This window comes from Melospiza melodia, chromosome 4 (genome assembly GCF_035770615.1).
Source record: "Melospiza melodia melodia isolate bMelMel2 chromosome 4, bMelMel2.pri, whole genome shotgun sequence".
In the NCBI taxonomy this organism is placed as follows: domain Eukaryota; kingdom Metazoa; phylum Chordata; class Aves; order Passeriformes; family Passerellidae; genus Melospiza; species Melospiza melodia.
This window is the reverse complement of record NC_086197.1, coordinates 23,802,339-23,823,128: the sequence shown is the minus strand read 5'-3', so window position 1 is coordinate 23,823,128 and position 20,790 is coordinate 23,802,339. Positions and strand designations below refer to the sequence as shown.

Below are 20,790 nucleotides of genomic sequence, written 5' to 3'. Positions count from 1 at the left end.
TTAGTTATGTTGTGATTATATTTTTTGTCTGTCTCTCAGAGGTTACAAAAGGCATTTTTTGGTACTGTTAATTAGCCTTTTGAGTTGGTAGGTGGCCGTGTGCTGAAATGTAGGCCTGCAGTGCCATTCCAGGGCTTTGAGGTCATGTCTTTCAAAGTAAAGCAATTTGCATAGAAATGGGGTCGACAGGTGGTTCATGACCTAATCTGGGGAGTAGTGCCTGATTCCCAAGAGAATCTCTACAGAATTCTTATAGCAATCCCTCATCCCTCAGAATGTCAGTACTTTCTGCAAAATGGAGATAGCAACTTTTATTATGGTGATTTCATTTGCAAAGGTGACCTCGGTGACTTTAGTGCTGCTGCAGTTACACAGTTGTGAAGTTTTAATGACATTTCCAGGATAAATTGAAAAATAGTTGGTAGATAATTTTCAGACTGAACAGGGTTCAGGATTTTTATGTCTATTTCAAAATTTTTTGAACAATCCCTTTTTTATCAATCTCATCTTGTAAATTATTGACTGAGGTCTATTTTCTAAATATTCACAAGTTCTGTAGTCTTGCTCCATTAGGCTTGGTTAACCATTGCTCTTTCCCTGCATTCCACATGTGTCAGGAAAGTCAAAGCATTCCAATACCATGTTCAGCTTCCAGGGAGAAAAAATCAGTTTAATTTGATTATAGGTTGAGAATCAGTATCCGAAGTGGAGAATTTTCAAGTTTTCAAGTTTGGTCCAACAAATTTAGCTTGTGGAAGAACTACATTATCGCTTTCTTCTGCTGACCACCATTGTAAAATGTTTCCAGGCAATCTTTCATTTCAGTGAGCCTGCCTGTTACCTGTTGTGCCCAACCAAACGCCACAGAAAATCATGAAAAGATTCTCAATAATTGTAGTGGTGGTTTTGATCTTGCCCAAGAAGCAGAGACTCACAGAGCACTGTGGGGTCTTACACATTCTACAGCTCCCTTGGGCTTTCAAGTGAGGAATAAAGGACTGTAAAAGTCCAATAAAGCAGTTGCTCTTCAGCTTTTATTGTTTTGGCTTAAGGTAAATGGGAACTGGAAACAAGTCAGCCATTGATGCTGTAGAATATTGTGATTATCTTGCTTATCTGAGATACAGAAATAATTATAAATTAGATATTAATTTAAGGTAAAACAAAAAGAAACATAAAAAAGGCCCAACAAAAATCCCCCAAAACACCAACCAAATGAGAAAACCCCACACCAAAACCCAAAAAACAACCCAAGAAGAAATGTTAAGTAAATAGGTGGAAAACGAGGAACAATGTAAGATCCAGCACTACAAAACTAGGAAAAGCTCCTTTCAGACATCAAGAATGAAGTCTAACATGGTATATTTTTTGTCAAATTGCTTTCTGTGCTAATGTGGATGGAAAAAACCCCCAAATTTATGAATTAGTGTTCCCCAAATTACTGAAATATATTCCAAGCAACTGAGCAGTTTTCCATCAGTGAACATTCTGGCCTACTAATTCTGTCCAGAAAACAGCACATTAGTCTGGGTTTGGAAGATGTGTTGCTCACGCCTTTGTACATGAGTGTCTTATAAAATTGTGAGAACAATAGATGTTGATGTGAGAACTGCAGAAGAGGAAAAAACCTAAACATAACAGTTCCATTAAACAGTCCTAATGTGGAAAGGCACCATTACATTTTGCTTTGGAAGACTTGAAAAATTAAACATTAAAAGTGGTATTTAAGATTGCAATAATTATTTAGCCTTATTTTTAGAGATTTCAACCTTTTCTTTTTGCAAGACCATTAGCTCAGGAGATTTTTTGTGGCAGGTTAATATTAAGACACAGGTTTCTGTGAGGTCTCTGGCTCAGTTTTTCTGTCTTATTGAGTGGATGCCAGGGTACAGAACTTGGTCATATTACTAGGAGAGATCTAACGGCTGGACAGGCATCAAAGTAGAGATGTCTCTGTAGTTAAAGATTCAATCCTCCTAATTTCTTGGTTTTGTGTGAATACACAGATGTCTGTGAGGTTTCTATCTCCTCGTGTTTTGGTTGACAGTCTAATTTCATGGCATAAGTCTCTGTGAAGTTTTCTCCTGAATATTTTTAGCAAACTATTGTAAATTAAAGGCATATCTTTTTTAGTGTGGCTGGTCAAAAACTGTAGTATGGAGTTAATATAAAAGGATTGTCTCTGGCATTGCTGCCTAAAATTTCTCATTACTTATCTAACTTCAAGTCAGAAGTCTCCAGTTCAGCAGCTGTGGCTTGTTGGGATAGAAATGATGCCAAAGAGTGGCTATTGTGAGCATACTGGTGTAGAGTTTACTTAAAGGCATATATTTCTATAAAATTATTGGCTTGTTTCCAGTATGTTAATTCCTCTGTTCCAGTGAGGAAGTGACTGATTTTATGGCAAGAAGCAGCTTTTATGTGCAAAGCTTTTTGTACAGTACATTTTTTTTTCCTTGCCTTACTCCAACAAGGAGTTCCTGTGAAGCTAATCGGGTCATTTTTGCAATGAAGGGGACAGGAGTTTGGTTAGGGGCTGCTTTTGTGATTGCAGGAGAAAGGTCACACCACTTACATCCTCTCTTAAATGATAACTTGGCAGTACATGTTCAGAGGAAACCAGCACACAGTTTTCCCTCTCTGCTGTTCAAGTCATTAACTTTAATGAGTGTGGAAGATGCCCAGCACCTGTCAGACCCAGTAAACATATGAGTCACTCTACCCAGGCAGCAAATTCCAAATCAGCCTGATGAGCCTGGCAAGACAAAGTATGACACATCTAATATATTACTTGCCCAGTGGGGTTTGTGTTCTAGAATATAGCTCTCATACAAAACACCACTTGGGTGTGTTTCTGCTACTGGAATAAGAAAATAACAAAATTTCACCCTCCTCCACTCTGTTCAGGCTGTTTGAATAAATATTTTATTGGTTATTTGGAGAGTGAGAAAGAAACTGCAAGGGCTCAGAGAACTTCACAAAAGATTGATGAACAGTAACACTAACTTCTATTATTTCAGAAGAGAATTCATTTACAGCTAAAGGAGTTGAAACATTTGTGTGAAATGCCTCAGGTTCAGTAGCAAATAGATAAATAGACAGTCTTCATGAATTATGACATTGATTTTAGAAAATTCTAAGGGATCGATTTGGGAAATCTGGAATGACCTGTCTTATAGTCAGTATCGCTATTTAATTCTTTATGGTCACGTGCTATTAACAAGGACATGTAGTGGCAGCATAATGTGGAATGAATTCAAACTGACAGAGAACAAGTTTAGGTTAAATATTAGGATGAAATTCTTCCCTGTAAGGGTGGTGATGCCCTGGCACAGGTTGCCCAGAGAAGTTGTGGCTGTCCCATCCCTGGAAGTGTTCCAGACCAGGTTGGATGGGGCTTGGAACAACCTGGGCTAGTGGAAGGTGTCCCTGCCCATGGCAGGGGGTTGGAACTGACTGATCTTCAAGGTCCCTTCCAATTCAACCCATTCTATGATTCTCTGATATAAAGGCTTGCAATGTATAGCTCCTTTATTCATGTACATCAAAAGGCATTTTTGTTCTTGCAGACGAGATGAAGGATTACACACACGTGCATGAATGCATGTATCTGATAATACATTCATGCAAACACAGCAGATGCAAGCTTTGTAATGAAGCAATTAATGGTATATTTTGTTTTTCTTAAATGAACTATAACACAGAAGATGTGGATAGAAATCTTTAATGAATAGGGTTAATTTACTGCATGTGCAGAATGTTAACTGAAAATGTGGTGGATATTTGCAGTCTTCTGAGATGTTCTTCTCTCTCTGCAGTAGTGGAATCCTCAATGGAATTACACAGAGGTCAGGAAATGAAAATTGGTCTTGTGCCTGAAAACATGCAGATGGGGCTAGATCCAACTCTCACTGGAGCTGATGGAAAGCCTTCCAGTCATTTTTGTGAGAGATGACCCTGACTCCTTTTCATTAAATGTCCAGCTGATCTGGCAAACATGATTGAACATAACATGTGTGTATATATATATATATACACACGTGTGTGTGTGTGTGTGTGTGTGTGTGTGTGTGTGTGTGTGTGTGTGTGTGTGTTCTTATCTTTCCTATTTGGCAGGAAAGTAAATAACTCATTCTACATATTTCTCAAGAAAAATTTTCTTTATAGAAAAATAAGGGCTTGTCTTTTGGCTTGTGTCCTGACTTGGAGCAAACCCTAGGAGTAATAGATTCTGGCATTCTGTCTTTCCTTTAATTCATTTTAAATATGATACTGGCAGAATCAATTATTCAAATAGTTAATTCAGCTGGTAATTGAAACAAAAAAGAAATATTTCTCTCTGAACCATCATTTCAGTTAATAACTGAGTTAAACTGAGTTAAAGCAAGCTGATTTGGAGGGGAGGGTCTCTGGTGTAAAGGATGATACAGATAAATATGAAGTAGAATTGTGCATTGCTAATACTTTATATATCTATTTTTAAAATTTCAACATTGCAAAACATGAAATAAAAATTCTTGCTAGCAGTTGATTACCAATCTTCTGTAAGCAAATCTCCCATAAGGACTAAAAACCCTTTTAGATACTGGAGCCCATTTCTTCCATAAGCAAGTCCTTGATAAGATTAGCTAAAGAAAAAAAATCTCTTATTATTGTAAATATTAGCTGAAACTCTGTAGAAAAAAACAAGATAATTGGTCATAAATACCAGTTTGAATAATCAGAATTATAAAAGAACTTTAAAGATACCCAGAGTTCTTTAATCCCTAATATTTTAGCATTTATTGAACCATATTATTAGTACGATAAACCCATCCATTTGATACAATATTTCTTAAACTGGCCAGTGTCTTTCTGGCCTCTTTCATGTCTTTACTTTGAGAAATATCTTTCTAAACATATGGGATAGTAAGATGAGTATGTAATAAATTACTTTTTTTTCTTTTCCAGCTTATTTCTTGTATCGTTAACTTTTGAAAATAAAAAATGACTGAATGAAAATAAAAGAATGGCTGAAGATGAATGAGGACACACATGATTCTAATCTTCCACAGAGATTTCTTCCTCTTTTTTATACTTGTACTTGTCATAATTCTGTTTTTTTTTAGTGTTTATTTGACTTCTAAGCTATGGATGTTTCATACCAGAGTATTCATAAGCAGAATTTATGTCTTCAAAGGAGTGTTGACATGGTCTTTCAATGTGTTATTTAGATGTGAGGGTTCTTTAATTTTAGAGTACATGGCATGTGTTCAAACCTTCTCAGTATTGCTGTCTTGGAATTTGGTTATCATTCTATGGAGTAGTGGAAGAAATACAGCTAAAAATGTCCCACTTGCTCCCTGTTCCTCAGAAAATCTGCAATGGGATTTCCTCTTTTGTATCAGAGAGATGAACCCAACATATGGCCACAGTGTTGTGCTCCTGTGTCTACAATTATATTCCAGCCAGACTTCAGTAGGAAATAGCTCTTCCTACACTCTCAATATAAAGTAACAAAATCCTTAAACGTGTATTATAGTAGAATATTCCAAGCTGGGAACGCTTTCAGGATCTTATGTAGTCCACATAACTACTCCTGTCAAAAAGTGTGATCTCAAACTGTGTTACTCAGGATATTACCTGGTCAGGTTATGGAAATGTCCAAGGATGGAGATGGTAACATCTTTCTGGATATACCCTGACTGTCCTCATTGTGTGAAAACTTCTCATTATATCCAGCCTGAACGTCTCTGCTTTCAGTTTAAGCCCATTGTGTCTTGTACTTCCAGCATTAACCACGGCGAAGAGCCTGGCCCTGTCTTTTGATGAGCTCCTTAACTGTGCTGAGCAAGCCTTGTTCCTCAGTTTCTCTTCCTTGGACACGTTCTCTGCCCTTGACTTACATAAGTAGTGGCATTAATGTCTTCTACTGGAAGGCCCAAACCAATATTTTAGTGTGCTGAAAAGCTGAGGTAATCACTTCCCTGGACCCACTCATTGACACAGCCCATGTGCTATTGGACTTTGCTGTCAGGGCACGCTCCTGGCTCTTGTTCATCTTGTTTTCTGCAGACACCAAAGGGTCTTTTCACTAGAGTCAGCTCTCCTCCAAGGAGTTTTCTGCTTCAAAGGCATTTGCTCTTGATGAAGTTCAGGAGGTTAGTAGAGACCTGTTCCTTCAGTCAGTCCAGTTCTCTCTGGATGGCAGCTGCATGCTTAAGAAAACTCACCATCTCTTGACCCACCCCAGCCTAAAATCATCGTCCAGGACCAAGCATTCCATCACCTTCTCCTGTAAAGCAGGGTGGTTCTAGGATGACTGCAGCAGTACTCCGGCTGTTACAGGTTTCCAGGCACACTTACTAACACCCTCTGAGCAAACCATGGAACTCACTTTTGCTGAAGTCAAGGCAAATGACAAGTCTCCTCTTGCCCACAGGTCCAGTCATTTTTCTTACCGAAAGCAGCCAGACTGGTTCAGGAAATGATTCACCCTTGGTAAATCCAGAACGACTCTTCACAAATACTGACTTCTCATGATGTGTTTAGAGTGGGTTTCTTCACTTTTCAAGAGAACAAAGTGAGACTTATTATGATTCCTTAATTATCATTATTTCTTAATTCCTTAATTATTCTTTTGTCCTTTCTGTGAGAATGGATACAAGATTGTTCTTTCTCCTGTTTTTAAGGCCCTTCCCTCATCTTGGTGTCCTTAGGGAGATGACAGAGATCAACTTGCAGTAATATCAGCTTGTTCATCTATCTTCCATTCTTTTTCTTCACAGTTATAAGTAAATGAAATCACTGCTTGTCTTTCCCAAAGGAGTAACTTTTGTTTTTCCTAGACAGCTAAAATGTGTTAAATTAGGAATACTGGATACTTTTTTATTCAACTGTTGGAGGCTGAACAGTGCAGATGAGAGCAAGAATTTTAAGAAAATGCTGTTTTACTTGTGAGATTCTGCTAAAAAAATTATAAGTAAAAATAGTGGTCTTTGTTGGAAGGGTGTTTTGAACCGAGAAACAAGAGGAGGCAAGGCTGCTGTTTATTGGTCTTATTTATGTAACTTATTAAGATTTTGGCTGAAGGAAGCATTCTCTCTTGGGTGATGCTATAGATTGCATTATTTAATCATAGAACTCCGACCCAAGCATGTGATTAAAGTTGAGCACAGGCTTCAGTGTCCTGGATATGGATACAATTAAATGCTTTTTCTGAATTGTGGCCTAAGCTTCTTATTGACAGCATTCAAGACGATGCAGATCTCTTTCCTATTAAACAGGGTGGAAAGACTAATTTCTATAGGTTGCATTCATCAGTACTTGAAATTAAGGAGAGTTCTGCCTGAGTAAGTAATAAAGTCCTTAAGTCTGCACCAACTGACTTGCATTGTACCCTGTCAAAGACTATGCTAACAGGTTGGAGTGCCACAGCAAATTTTCAGGCTGAAAAATAAATCTCCAGAAGTCTGCTGGGTTTTGATTTAATGCACTAGAAAAAACAGTAAGAAAAAAACTAGAGTATTCTCCCTGTCCTGGGAGCTGGTGACAAACCCCTGTAACTTGGAGTATATTTTTTACCTTCCTTTGAGCACACTTAGAGGGTAAATTTCATGCTATTTATCTCCTACAGAAGCCCAGATTTGGGACAAAATTTACAGAAATTGGCTGTAGAAACAACAGTCAGTAAAGTTAGTTGCCAAGAATTTTTTTATTTGATGCATACTTAATCCTGTCTGCAATTTTAAAGAAATAAACTGCATTTACATTCAGTTCTTTTGGGCGTCCATCCCACGAAGATTGTAATTCCATAAACTCCAAGCTTAAAGAGCTAAGTAACTCAGTTTAAGCTGCTCAGTTTTTGATTGAAAAACACTTGCCTGCTGATCTGCAGATTTTTGTGTTTCACTTGATTTAAGGATACGATGGCATTGTTTTTAGAAGCTCCTTCACACTGTGGTATTTCATGTAGTAAATAAACCTTGACACTAAGGTGATCAGAGGGATGGAGCAGCTCTGCTGGGAGGAAAGGCTGGGAGAGTAGAAATAGTTCAGTCTGAACTATTTCAGACTGGAGAAGAAAAGGTTTTGGGGTGACCTCACTGTGGCCTTCCAGTGCCTGAAGGGAGCCCACAGGAAAGATGGAGAAAGACTCTTGACAAGGGCCTGGCATGACAGGACAAGGGGCAATGGCTTCACACTGACAGAGAAGAAGGTTAGGTTGGATATCCGGAAGGAATCGTTCCCTGTGAGGGTGGTGAGGCCCTGGCACAGGGTGCCCAGAGAAGCTGTGGCTGCCCCATCCCTGGCAGTGTTCCAGGCCAGGCTGGATGGGGCTCTGAACAACCTGGGATAGTGGAAGGTGTCCCTGCCCATGGCAGAGGGTTGGAATTAGGTTGAGATTTAAGGTCCCTTCCAGCTCAAACTATCCTGTAATTCTATGATTGTAATTTGCCCAGATACTTTGAGGAGTCTCCATTTCTAGAGATGAGTAAAGCCTGTCTGCACAGAGGCCTGAGAAACCTGCTCTCAGTGACCCTGCTCTAAGCAGGATAGAGAACTAAGATGGTCTCCAGAGGTCCCTTTCAATTCTAATTGTGCAATTCTGTGAAATGCAGGAAAGAAATGATTCATATAAGTGCAGACAAATTGGTTTGACCACAATAAGCATATTTTGAAAGAAAATATAACTTGAGCCTCACTAGAAGTACCTTAGCAATAGGACAAAATGTAACTTGAGTTTACCAAAGGCAGATTAATAACCATGCCATAACAATGCCAACCATTGTGTGTCTGATTAATGATATAATGGATTCCCTATGGCAGGGAAATGTAGTGTACTTCAGTAAACCAACTATGTATTCCACAGGGGGAATAGAATTTATTTAATAAGTTATTAATCAATATATTTCACTGTGACTGACTAGAAAAGTGTGTGTAAGAATTTTCATTTCAAAGGAAAAGAGAAAAATCTGATTTTCAAGTAGCTGATTTGGTAACGCCACTACAGTGCCTTCTACCCACTGCTGTTCAGTGCCCATCCTTCTCTGCTGTCCTTGATGTCATGATTTTCTGTCATCCACTTTTTTTCAAATTTTTTAAAAAGGTTTTACAGTGTTGGGAATATCTTCCTTGAAGAAATATAATATATAGAGTGTGGGAAACTTTGCAGGTATCTCTTCATTTTGTGCAGGTATTACTTCCCAAGGGTTGTTCAGTTATGGAAACAAATGCATCATGGCTGGATTCTGACATTTTGTTCTTCAGGATTTAGAAGGCTGCCATATCAAAAAGCAAAATTTCCACCTACTTTCATTTATTCCAATATATAATTAGTCCCTTTCCCCTCTGAGTGCTAAACCAGAGAATAACCCAGACCTTAAGGACAATTTTTGCTAGTTAGTTTCTCCCAATGGAAAGGAAAATCTAGAGCAGGTTCAGAGAGACAAAAACTGAATCAGAAAAAATAAAGTCAAGCAAAAATGTAACTAGTTTTTTAACAGTCTGAAGAAGAAAGAGAGCAGACAATTTTTTCCAGAATGACTAAGATTGGATAGCAAAGTATACATCTAAAGCATAACTTAAAAGTTATGTTTGGATTTTTTTTTTAAAGTGTGTTTTCCTAGTTTTGTACTACATGATAAGAGATGGTCTAAATGGGTTGACATGGAAGCTGGAACGTTGTCAGCCTGATAAATGCTGAGTTAGAAGCAGGGTTGAAAACTAAGGACAGGAAACATATAATGAGAGAATAAAAACAATCGCAGACTTTTGAGAAAAGGATTAATTGTGAGATACTTACAGAACTTTAGGAAATGTAAGGCCACAAGCAGTACAGACTGAACTGTTCAAAACCCATAGCTATGTTAATGGTGAAGAGTGACGAAAATTTACTGTGGCTGCTCCATCCCTGGAAGTGTTGAAGACCAGGCTCAATGGGGCTCAGAGCAACCTGGTCTGGTGGAAGGTGTCTCTGCCCATGGCAGGAGTTTGGAACCAGATGGTCTTCAAGGTCCTCCCAACCCTAAACATTCCATAATTATAGGATCCTGCTATCACTCTCCTGAGTCTGTTATGTCTGAGTTTTGGGGCACTCATTGCAGGAAAACAAAGGTGATGGGTTGTGGTGTTTGAATGCATTTGATTTGCATGTTCAGTTGTTACCTGTGGTGCTAGTTGGACTGATGAGATGAGTCACTTCCATTTGGGTAGATGTTTTGGCTTATGGAAGCAGCCTTTATGACATCCTGGAAGAAATCTGAGACAGAAAGATCTTAGGTGGTCAAATTGTTAGTGGTACACAGCTGTTCTAAATTATATTGGCTTCCAGGTACGCCCAAAAATATATGAGGCATGAGCAGCAATCTTCACATTCATGCTTCCTAGATGTTCAGTGGAGCAATCAGGACTGGGAGAAGCTCCTGACTGTTGGCAGAGAGAATTATCATCCTTCATATGATACCTAATGGCAAGATCAGTTTGAATGGGAAATGAGTCAGTCAGCTGCATTCAGAAGGGTTTGGAAGGGAAAATTACCATATTGAGGTTGGGACACTGTTTTAAATCCCTGCATGGCTTAAGCGTGTTGGCAACAATTTTATTAGGAAGAGAAACCTGGAGTCACAACCAGATGACACTGTGCTAATGCTGGTGGAGAACAGGTATTCAGCACAGGTGGCTTAAGAGGTGGCACGTTTCTCCTGCAGTCTCAGAGGGTCCCTGTTTGGCCTGCTTTTAGGGACAAATGCTGCTCACTGATTCACAGGCTTGAGGTACAACACCAAATACAGGTATAGGGAATGCAGACCTGGGGATAAATTGAATTAAATTAATTTTAATTTTATATATTGCTATGCTTTTTAAAGAACTTAAGCATACTTTCAAAAGGTAAACAAAGAGCTGAGGCTTATGTATTCCTTCATAAGTATAGACAGGATCAGGAAAGACATAGTCTAATGCTTTTAAAAACAAAAAGGATACAGAAAAAATGTCATACCAGGCACCTATTGCACACTGGTTTCTTTGTCGCAACATGACAATATTATATAAAGCTGATTAAGTGGGAAAATAATTGTATCAACCACTTACTGTCTGTAATAAATCAGTAGCTAGTAATACTCATTTTTATCTAAAATTATTCAGGTTGCAGCACTTCATATTTTTATTTAACTTAGCTTTATTTTTTGGATTGTTGCTATCGTTCACCAGGTTAATTTTCTTTTACTTACTTGCTAAGGCAGGTACCACTGGTTCTTTTGTGTCCCTCTTTCTCTGAGCCTCAAACAACAACCTCGTACATTGAGGTGTCTGTCTACACTTGACATAAGAGAATTCTAATTGGCTATGTCAGCTGTAGGAAATCTTTTTAAAATCTTTTAAAGCAACAAGTTAATAAAGTCATATGAGTTGTTTCAACTAAAATTATATTGAATAATAGGCTAAAGTTCCTTCAGGCTGTAGCTGCGGTTTTTAATTTTTGTGACAATAATGATAAGTTAAGGAAAGTTATCTTCAAAACTAACAAATCTGATATGATCGAGATCTAAATGCCAGCAAGACTTCAGTCTTCTCTGAGTTCCGCTTACAAAAAAAACCACTGAAAATGCTCATATTGAAGGATATAATATAAATTAATGAATTAGATCACTGAGCTCATGTGGTAATAATTTCCCTTAAGGAGGATGTTACAAACAATCAGAATACTAAAATGCAGTAGATCAAAAAAGATTGTTCAGCAAAGAAAACTATACCTTGGGAGAAAGAATGAGAGCAAGGTCAAACGATAAATGTTAAAAGTTCAGTTTGAATTAAATTTTGCAAAGGAACTTTTTAAAAAAAGTGAAAAAAAAAGAATAAAAACCCAAACAAAGAATCCCAAAGAAACTGTAGACGCAGAGAAGAAAAAAGGAATGGGGAAGAGTGGGCACTGTTCAGTAATCCTACTTTTAAAGGTAATCTAGTTATGATACTAAAATTAATCAAAGCTGTAGGATGATACAGATTAGGCAGGATCTCTTGAAACCTTCCAGTCCACTCCCCTGACCAAATCAAGTCCAACTTTGGAACAGTTTGCTTAAGGCCTTGTTCACTCACATTTTTATAGTTCCCAATGATGGAGATTCTTAGCCTTTCTGAGGAACATGCTGCAATGTTGGCCTGACCTCATTGAGAGGAGTTTCTGTGATTTCTGAAACCTGACTGGAATTTTCCCTGTTGCAACTTGTGTCTGTTGCTTCTCAACTCATCACTCTGAACTTCCAAGAGGGTTCTGGGTCTGTCTTCCCTACACCCTCCTCCTAGACAGTTTTCTACAGCAATTGCATCTTCAGCCTCTTTTTTTCCAGGCCGAATAAGTTCATTTCTTTAAGCCTTTCCTTCTAGGTAGAGCTATATCCCCATAACTAACCATCTTGATGACTTTATGCTTAACTTGTTTCTGGATATTAATGTCTTTCTTCTACTTTTAAAGGTCTTTAGATGCAGTCTCAGAAGAGCTCAATACAGTCCCCAAATCCAGGCTGTTCATGAATGTTTTCAACTGCATTTGTCTGAGTATCAGCCTTTGGAGCACAACAAGCTGTCATCCCAAGCAGGGATGTTGTGCTCTGAAATGTGTCATATACATCTGATAGAGATATGCTGGTAATGTTTAATGTATAGTTCTGTGGTTGACACAATTAAAAAGTCTTGCATTGAAAGGAGCAGTTGAAACAAAGACCAGCAAGAAAAAGAAATAATTGAATCTATAACAACACAAAATGCAAGATGACAAAGAAGCATAGTATGTGTTTTTACTGTTTAGTATCATAGAGGAAAATTCAAAACAGGCAGAAATAAATTTACCACTTGAGGGAAGTACTGTACCAGCAAATGTGATAAGAAAGATTCTACTTTTAGAAACTGTAGTATCACAATATTGCCATAGTTTTCACAACCTGACTAATAAAATGATTGAAAGTGGCTCCGAAGTTCTTAAGCCAATTAGCATTATTTTGTCATTATTAAATTACCCGCAGCTTGTAGATTTAATTGCCCTATTTTCATTTCTAGGGCTTGTTCTTCATACTGACAGACAGCAATGCATGCACTAAGTTTTATGTGCTGAGGAGGAAAGTGTTTTATAGGGAATGTAAAAAGCTCTTATGGAAGAGAGAGGTATTCCTTAACTGGGTTGTATATCATCAGAGTTTTAATAAATTGGACTAAGTACCTGATTATGCAATTCCTTTTTCCAGAGCCCTTACTGAAATCAAAGGGAGAGCTACAAATGGAAAGTTTGCAAGACTAAGTCCTGTCATGAGAGAACATTACGGAAAGTTTTATCCTGGAAAGCAGACTCAGAGCATCTTTATTTATCACAGCATTAAAAGTAGATAATTATAAAGAGTTTTCAACATCTCAAACCCATAATTATCCATATATTAGAAGTTACTTGCTTTGCCTTAATTATTTGATGGAAATTACTTTGTGGCCAAAGTCCACCAAAGTGGAGGGTTGTTAGTTTTTTTCACCTGATTTAGAGATAGGTTGTTAGAGATGGTGATTGTGCAGCTGGTAGAACCTTTGGAGGTTTTGATAAAAAGAAAAGATTATGAAAAAAGAATGTTAAAATATGAAGTTTTTCATAAGCTTCTGCATGTACATGATTTTGCCACCAGTACTAATCTTGCTAACTGGGGCCAGTCACTGCAATAAAATTAACAGGATATAGACGGAATAAGATCTGTGAGTCATAAGGATTGTGTCAAGCCTCAAGAGCTTTGTGTAATTTACTGAGACAGTTTATTTTTGAAGAGGAAACTGGCACAATCAATATGCATTTGATTTCAAGTGTATTGATTCCAGATTTTCCTTTAAAAGTTAGTTAAGTAAGCTTTTTACTCAATAGCCTTCCTTTATTGTAGTGATTATGAGAATGTGGAGCTTCTCAGAAGAAGAAGGGTAGAAATAGTTCTCCTTATTAATATTGTATGTCTATATTTTAAAAGATTTTATGTGTAAAGTAAATTGGCAGTGAATTATCTTGAAGTGCCTAAGTAGTTTTTTCTGTGCATGAACATTAATGAGTGAGTTGGTGAGGATCATCTTCCATTTAGATCACAGTAGTGAGCACTAAAAGAAGACAAGGAATGCCTGAAATCATAAGCCTTGTTTTCCTTGTTTTTTTTCTGAAATCTCCTTTAGGTGATTGAACACTTGTAAAGGTTCGGCAGCGTTAATACAAGGGTTTGTAGCATTGATGTTTTCTTACTAAATTGCTGCACATTCCAGGCTTAAAAACAATATCAGAGCCTCAGAAATTTAAAGCAGTCTTGATTTATACTGCATTCTAAGTCTGACTGTTTAAACCTGCATTTAGTATTCAGTAAAGCTGAATATACAGCTTTGCAGGATAGAAAAATATTACTAATGGGTGTTCATTATTTTCTGAAACATTCAGTGTATCTTCGGACCTCAATGCAGAATAATTGCCATATCTTTGTGCGTTCCTAGGAATCTGACTTGCACATTTGTATGCTGCACAAGTCTATTTTGTCTCACAATAACCACACAAGTGAAAATTTTCTTCTTAACTGCTCTTCCAGTACCTGAAAGGTACCCACAAGAATGAGAGAGAGAGGATATTCACAAGGGCCTGGAGTGACATGAAAAGAAGTAATGGTTTCACTCTGACAGAGAGCAAGTTTAGATTGGATATTGGGAAGAAATTCTTCACTGTGAGGGTGGTGAGGTACTGAAATAGGTTGCCCAGAGAAATTGTGGCATGTGTAGGTTGCAGCTGGGGCTGCTGTATTTGAAGTCTTCTCAGATGTGCCTATCTTTTAAAATACACCTTTATTTTTTCCATGTACCCTGCTGGCTTCCATTATCAGTATGAATGATACCTGGGGGGATTTAAGCAGTGCTGATCTTCCCCTTGTTATTGGAGGCAGAGGAGAAGGACTGATGTCCTTCTACCTACACGTAATTCTTTTTATGGCTGAAGAAACTTGTTCATCTTGTTGAGTCTGAAGCTCTGAATGAGCTTGTAAATTGTGATGGTGACTTGCAAGAATTGCTCCATGACTGAGCTGCTAAGATTTGGCCAGCACACTCCTCCTTAGTCCTGTTTTCTTTAGGAAGAGGTAATTACTTTTCTGTATTACTCTGCAGCCAGTAATGATTAGTAAATAGAGATAAATATCTTTTTCCTGTATGTAACTGTAGGGAAATCTTGTGCAGCACTGTAGCACAAGTGATCAGTCGCTACTTTTGGGAAGGTGATAAGACCTTTATAAAGTTTTGTACAGAACTGTTATCATGTTGTGGGCTGGAAGAGAAGCGCAAACTTGTGGACAAATTTGGGGTGTTGGGACTGAAAAGTCAGGTGTCTGTAGGATATAGCACAGTACTGCTTGATTATGGGGAACTGCTGAAGTGCTCCCATGCTCTGCATGAGGAGTGAACATAGGAATTCCATTCAGCAACACCACTGGAGAGCCTTTGCTTGGTAGATTTGTACCCGTTCATATGTTCCTGTCTGCTTGGAGAGATATCTGATAATACATTTTTGGATATGTTTATAATTTAAATAAAGACTTGAGGAGGTTATAGCCAAGGGAATCATTAAACTTAGTATCAGAAGTGGAGATGTATGTAATAACTGTAGCAGAAGCAAGGACAAGAAGAATTTGGCTTAGAGGTAGGAGTGAGCCAAAACATGACAAATCTGTAGTCAAGTGCAACTTCAAGATGTTGTTTTCAGAAACAACAATGTGCTTTCATACAACTCTAATTTCCTGGTGTTGTTGTGAAGTTAACAGCAGAAAAAAATACTATGTAAATAGGAGGAATTTCACTCATGACTTAATCTGTCTCTTGCTTTCTGTAAGTAAGGAGTTTTCATTTAATTGGGGGAAACACTTCCTTTAATCTCCTTTATGTCTGGATGATTTCAGTGTGAACTGAGCCTCAGGTGAAAAGTATTCAAGACTGTTTTGCAAAACCTCATGCCTGGTAGTAAACTTATAAATTTTAGAAGGAATACAGAGAAATCCTTGTTTTAGCTACTAATTTGTTTTCCTGAGGTTGAGACCATTCCTGCTGTTATATGAGACCTACATGTGCTGGTCTGAATGTTGATGCTGCCTCCAAATCACTGCTTCTGGCAAACGGAGTTTGTATTTTACGCATACTCCAACACATACATAGTACATTTCTGCTTAAGCATTTTGTCTTTAGCCTCACTCTGCTTGTCAAAACCACAATCACTTCACCACAGAGCTCTGTGCTGAACATAAACTCCATTAGGAATGAAGGTTGGAATTATGTGAGGAATATACTGGCTTTACTGAACTTACTCCTATCACCATAGACAACATAAGTGCCCACAATTTGCAATTTTCCCAATATTTCTAATGGTCCTAACCTGTTCCTGGTTTATGTGACCCACCACTTCTGAACAAGACCTTGATCTCCACAGTGTAAATCTGGAGTAATTCACAAGGTCTAACTGAGGCTGAACAAAGCCAAGTGTTGGGTCCTGCCCTTGGGTCACAACAACCCCCTGCAGCAGTTTTCTCTATAAAAACTCTAAACAAAATTTAAAACCCAGTCCAGTGATTCTGGATTTAAAATTTAAAACCCAATGATTCTGAATTTCCAGGGCTTTTTTGTGCATGTTAGAGAGAAGACTTTAAATTTTGATCCCTTGCTAGTAAATATTATAATAGCTTGTATTAAACATTTTTGTTTGTTTCTGAATTAAACTTCTACTGCCCATATTAATCCTTTCACTGATGAAAGTCCAGTCAAGCAAGTCTTGCAGTCATCAGTCCAAAGCTCCACAAAAGATGTTCCTGATTCATATGGTGTATTTTAGTGACACATTTTATATTCGTGTCCAACTAGCAGGCATTTTCCAGATAGAGAGACATCAGTAATTCTCTATTCAGGGACAAGACTGTTATAAATAATCTGAAAAGTTAGAAAATTACATCACTTTAATAATTGTTCCTAAATGCATTAAATTAAGGTAGAATGAGAGGTCTACAAAATCGAAATATTTGATTTGAACCTGTACTAATGTATCCTTTAGTGCGTTTCTCTAGCTAATTTCTGTACTTACTTTTTATGTGGGTTGTTCTTTTCTGGTGTTCTTATAAAGTGAGCAAATATGTTTGGTTACTGGTACTTAGACTGAGAACTGTGGTCTCAGTATCTGATTATGTGGTAACTCCTTGTGGTTTTTTTGTACCAGGACCTGTTTCTTAGTAAATGTGGCCTTTGATCTCTTCAGTCACCTTAACTGCAGGCAATATATACTTCAACAGATATTAGCATATGCCAACAATTCCAGAATATATTGAATCAGTGTCACAAAATATAATCAATGACAGACAGGTTTTTCTTGTATTCATCGACAGTGACTATATCTATTATGAAATTGTGTCCTTCACTTCATTGGAAGGGATGATCCAGTGTTTTGTGAGGAATTTCTGCTGATCTTATATGCATAGGAAAGTTTCACATTTCTGCTGTTTTTCTCCTGCTAATTATGTTATGTGAGTGCAGCATCAGATGGGAAACTCAGATCTCCATAGGGCACCTGGACCTGGATCTGAACTCTGGGAGCAGATTACTATTAAGCAGCTCCTTGCAGTGACTGCTGTGCTGAGATGTTTCTATTTTAGGTAACTGTTTTGATGGTCCTTGCCTGTTACCCTAGAGGGTCTTGCCCTGCCTTTTTCCACATGGCAACGTTCTTGGGAGAGAATCATTGGTTCTTTCTCCTGATTTATAATCAATGGAAAGGAGATACAAGGGTCAGAGTGAGGTTTTGCCTTTACAAGGAAATCGAGAAACGCCATATCTGTCAGCATAAAACTATACATACTTGAGTTCTAGAGATTTATTTTTTCCAAGCAGGATAAACCATTTTTAAACAAAAGTCAAGAACCTTCTTCCATTCTAATTACAATTATATATTTTAACTTTCACTACTGCTTTCAAGCACTCAAGGAGAAACACAGACCTACTCTAACTACATATTCAGCAGCATTCAGCTGTAGTTTCAGTTCTTAGCCAAACCAAATTTATGATAAGTTGGAGTAACTGAAATATTTTCCCAAGCCCTGATGCACTTGAAATTCTTAAATCACATATTTTGGCATGGTAATGCCACAAAAAAGCCCCAAATAATTTTCTATTGCCTTTTGCTATATATCTACAAAGAAAATGTAAACCAAGAGGTGCTTTCTTTAGAATTATTGGCTCCTACAGTAACAAAGGAGGATTTTGAAAGCAGCTTTTGGCAAAATGGAAGAAAAATATGGAAAACAGAATGGATGGCCCAGGTTTTTTTCAGTCTGAAAAAAGCATTAGAAAATAATTTGAATTTCTTGTGTGCTACTTCCTTTTATGAAAGTAGAAAGGGTGAACATATATAGAAAAAATTCAGGTGTATTTAGAGGCATGGTATTGACTTTTGGCCTACATTGGGAAAAGCGTCAGAGGTCTTTTCCCACTGTGCATAATTCAGGAGAGTATGTTGTTATGGGAGTATTGAACTTTAAGTCTAAGGAGCTGAAGTTCCATTGGTCTGTGAGCCAATTTCTGCTTTGCCCAAGTTTGTGAATGCAGGCAGATAGAAAGAAACTGGAATGAAAATTTTCCTGCTCTGAAACACTGGTTTGAGGTGACAGGTGTATTTCCTTCACTTGTATTCCTAAAGCTCGAGGGACCTCCATGTGTCCCAGCAGCTGATCTCATTGGGGGCCACCTTCTTAGGGCAGGCTCAGTCTTTTCCCAAGAAAGTATCCTTTCCCTTTTAGAAGTATCATCTGAAACACAATCACTTAAATCAAGTTGAAATGTAGAGCCCAGTAACACCAGTACAGCAATGAAACACACTCACAAAGTGAGCTTTTTGTTTCAGACTTTGGGTTGAAAGGAGGAGCTTCTGTGACCTGGCTCCATTCCCAATACTCTAAGAGTCATAGCCCAGGTCCAGGTCTTGAAGGAAGAGAGATGTTTAGACATGTCAGCACTAAATCACCTGTACCATTCCTGTGACCCACACACTGTTAAAGGTGATGTGCTGAAATGGGCTGCTGGGTCAGCACCAACACTCCAATACTAGACCCAAAGCAAATTCTAAACTTCCTATGAACATTCAATGTCTTCAAAATCCACCAGTAAATTCCCAGTTTTATGACCCTTGAAGTTTTATTACATACCTCAGAATATATAATACTTTTAAAAAAACCTGTGTCTTGAAGTTGTGTGAATAGATAAGAAGCATCGTGTTATTTTGTTAAATCGCTGCTTTTAGATAAGACAGAATCATAGAATGACCTGCGCTGGAAGGGACCTTAAAGATCAGCCAGTTCCAACCCTCCTGACAAGGGCAGGGACACTTTGCACCAGACCAGGTTGCTCAGAGTCCCATCCAGCCTGGCCTTGGACACTTCCAGGGATGGGGCAGCTGCAGCTTCTCTGGGCAGGGGGCTTGGACTGGATGATCTCCAGCAGTCCCCTCCAACCCTAAGGATGTTGTGAGTCTGTGATCTCAAACATGGCTGCCTGGCACTTGCTTCATTCTACTTATATTTCTTTGTCATGCTCATGTTTTTATGAGGCCACACACCTCTTATCCTTGTCTATTCCTTCTCAGCTTTTCCTCAGGATGTGCTATTGCTGTGGGGACTGTGCCTGAACACTCTGTGTGTTTCTTTGCCTAAAGCAAACACTTCTGTGTTGGTGTTACCCAGCCCAAGGCTCTGGCTCATACCCTAGGGCTCAGCTTTTACACAGTTCTGCGTGGAAGAAGCAGAAACAAATGTAGTACATTGAGAAGTGGAACAATTAGGCAGATTGATGCACAACTAGGTCATACTGTAAAAATTATTATTACTATTAAAATTAACATTTTGCTGACTCTACACCTTTCCTATATCAAGCACTAGACATGGGGCACATTTCTTTATTAATACAAGTGTTATCAAACTATGAAACATGGCCAAAAGCTTTGCTTCAGCTGAGGTATGACTTCATAGTTCACAGCACTCTTTTCCAAAGGTCAGGAAATGGATCAATTATTGTGATGCTTATGAGCTCTGCAGCAGAGGTTCTTCAGAGGGCTAATTGTTACTTTAGGCTGCAGATTTTGCAAACTATGAAAACATAAAAAATAAAAATTAAGGCCCTGCTTTTGTATGGGTAGTATTATTCCATGGCTATCTGTCCATATAGCAGTGACCTCCAGTGGGGGGGAACCCAATAGGAGTTCAAATCTCACAGGCAGTAGCAGAACAGGCTCTGGTACCAAGGATGCAAAAAAACGGAAAGTACCAGGAAGAGCAGTTGCTATGTCTTTGTGTTTTTCTGGATTGTAACATGTGGAGAGGAATATGACAGCGACACAATGGAGTTTTCTGCCAATCCGCTTATGGAATAGCATGGTGTATCCCTGCAGGTAATACATTGGTCCCAATGGACCTATTTTGAGCTGAAACTGAAAATAACTTTATCTTAGGTGTGCTACTGAATGTTCAGGACTCTCTTAGCTCAATTAGAGCTTGCATTTAACAGCTTGAGTGTGAAATTATTAAATTGTGCATGAAGCAGTGACAAATCTAAAACAATTGGAGTTAAACACAGGAGTTCTCCCAAAACAGGGCTGTAGCTTGGATTTAATTGTAATGACAGGCCACATCCCTGGAACTGTCCAAGGCCAGGCTGGCTGGGGCTCTGAGCAACCTGGGATAGTGGAAAGTGTCCCTGCCTGTAGCAGGGGATTGAAACTGGTTGATCTTTAAGGTCCCTTCC

General features: G+C 38.3%; 1 protein-coding gene across 1 annotated transcript in view; it reads left to right on the top strand.

Moving 5' to 3' along the window:
* ANO2 (anoctamin 2) overlaps positions 1 to 20,790 on the top strand; it is a 145,303-nt gene that overhangs the window by 71,672 nt on the left and 52,841 nt on the right. The window lies entirely within an intron of this gene.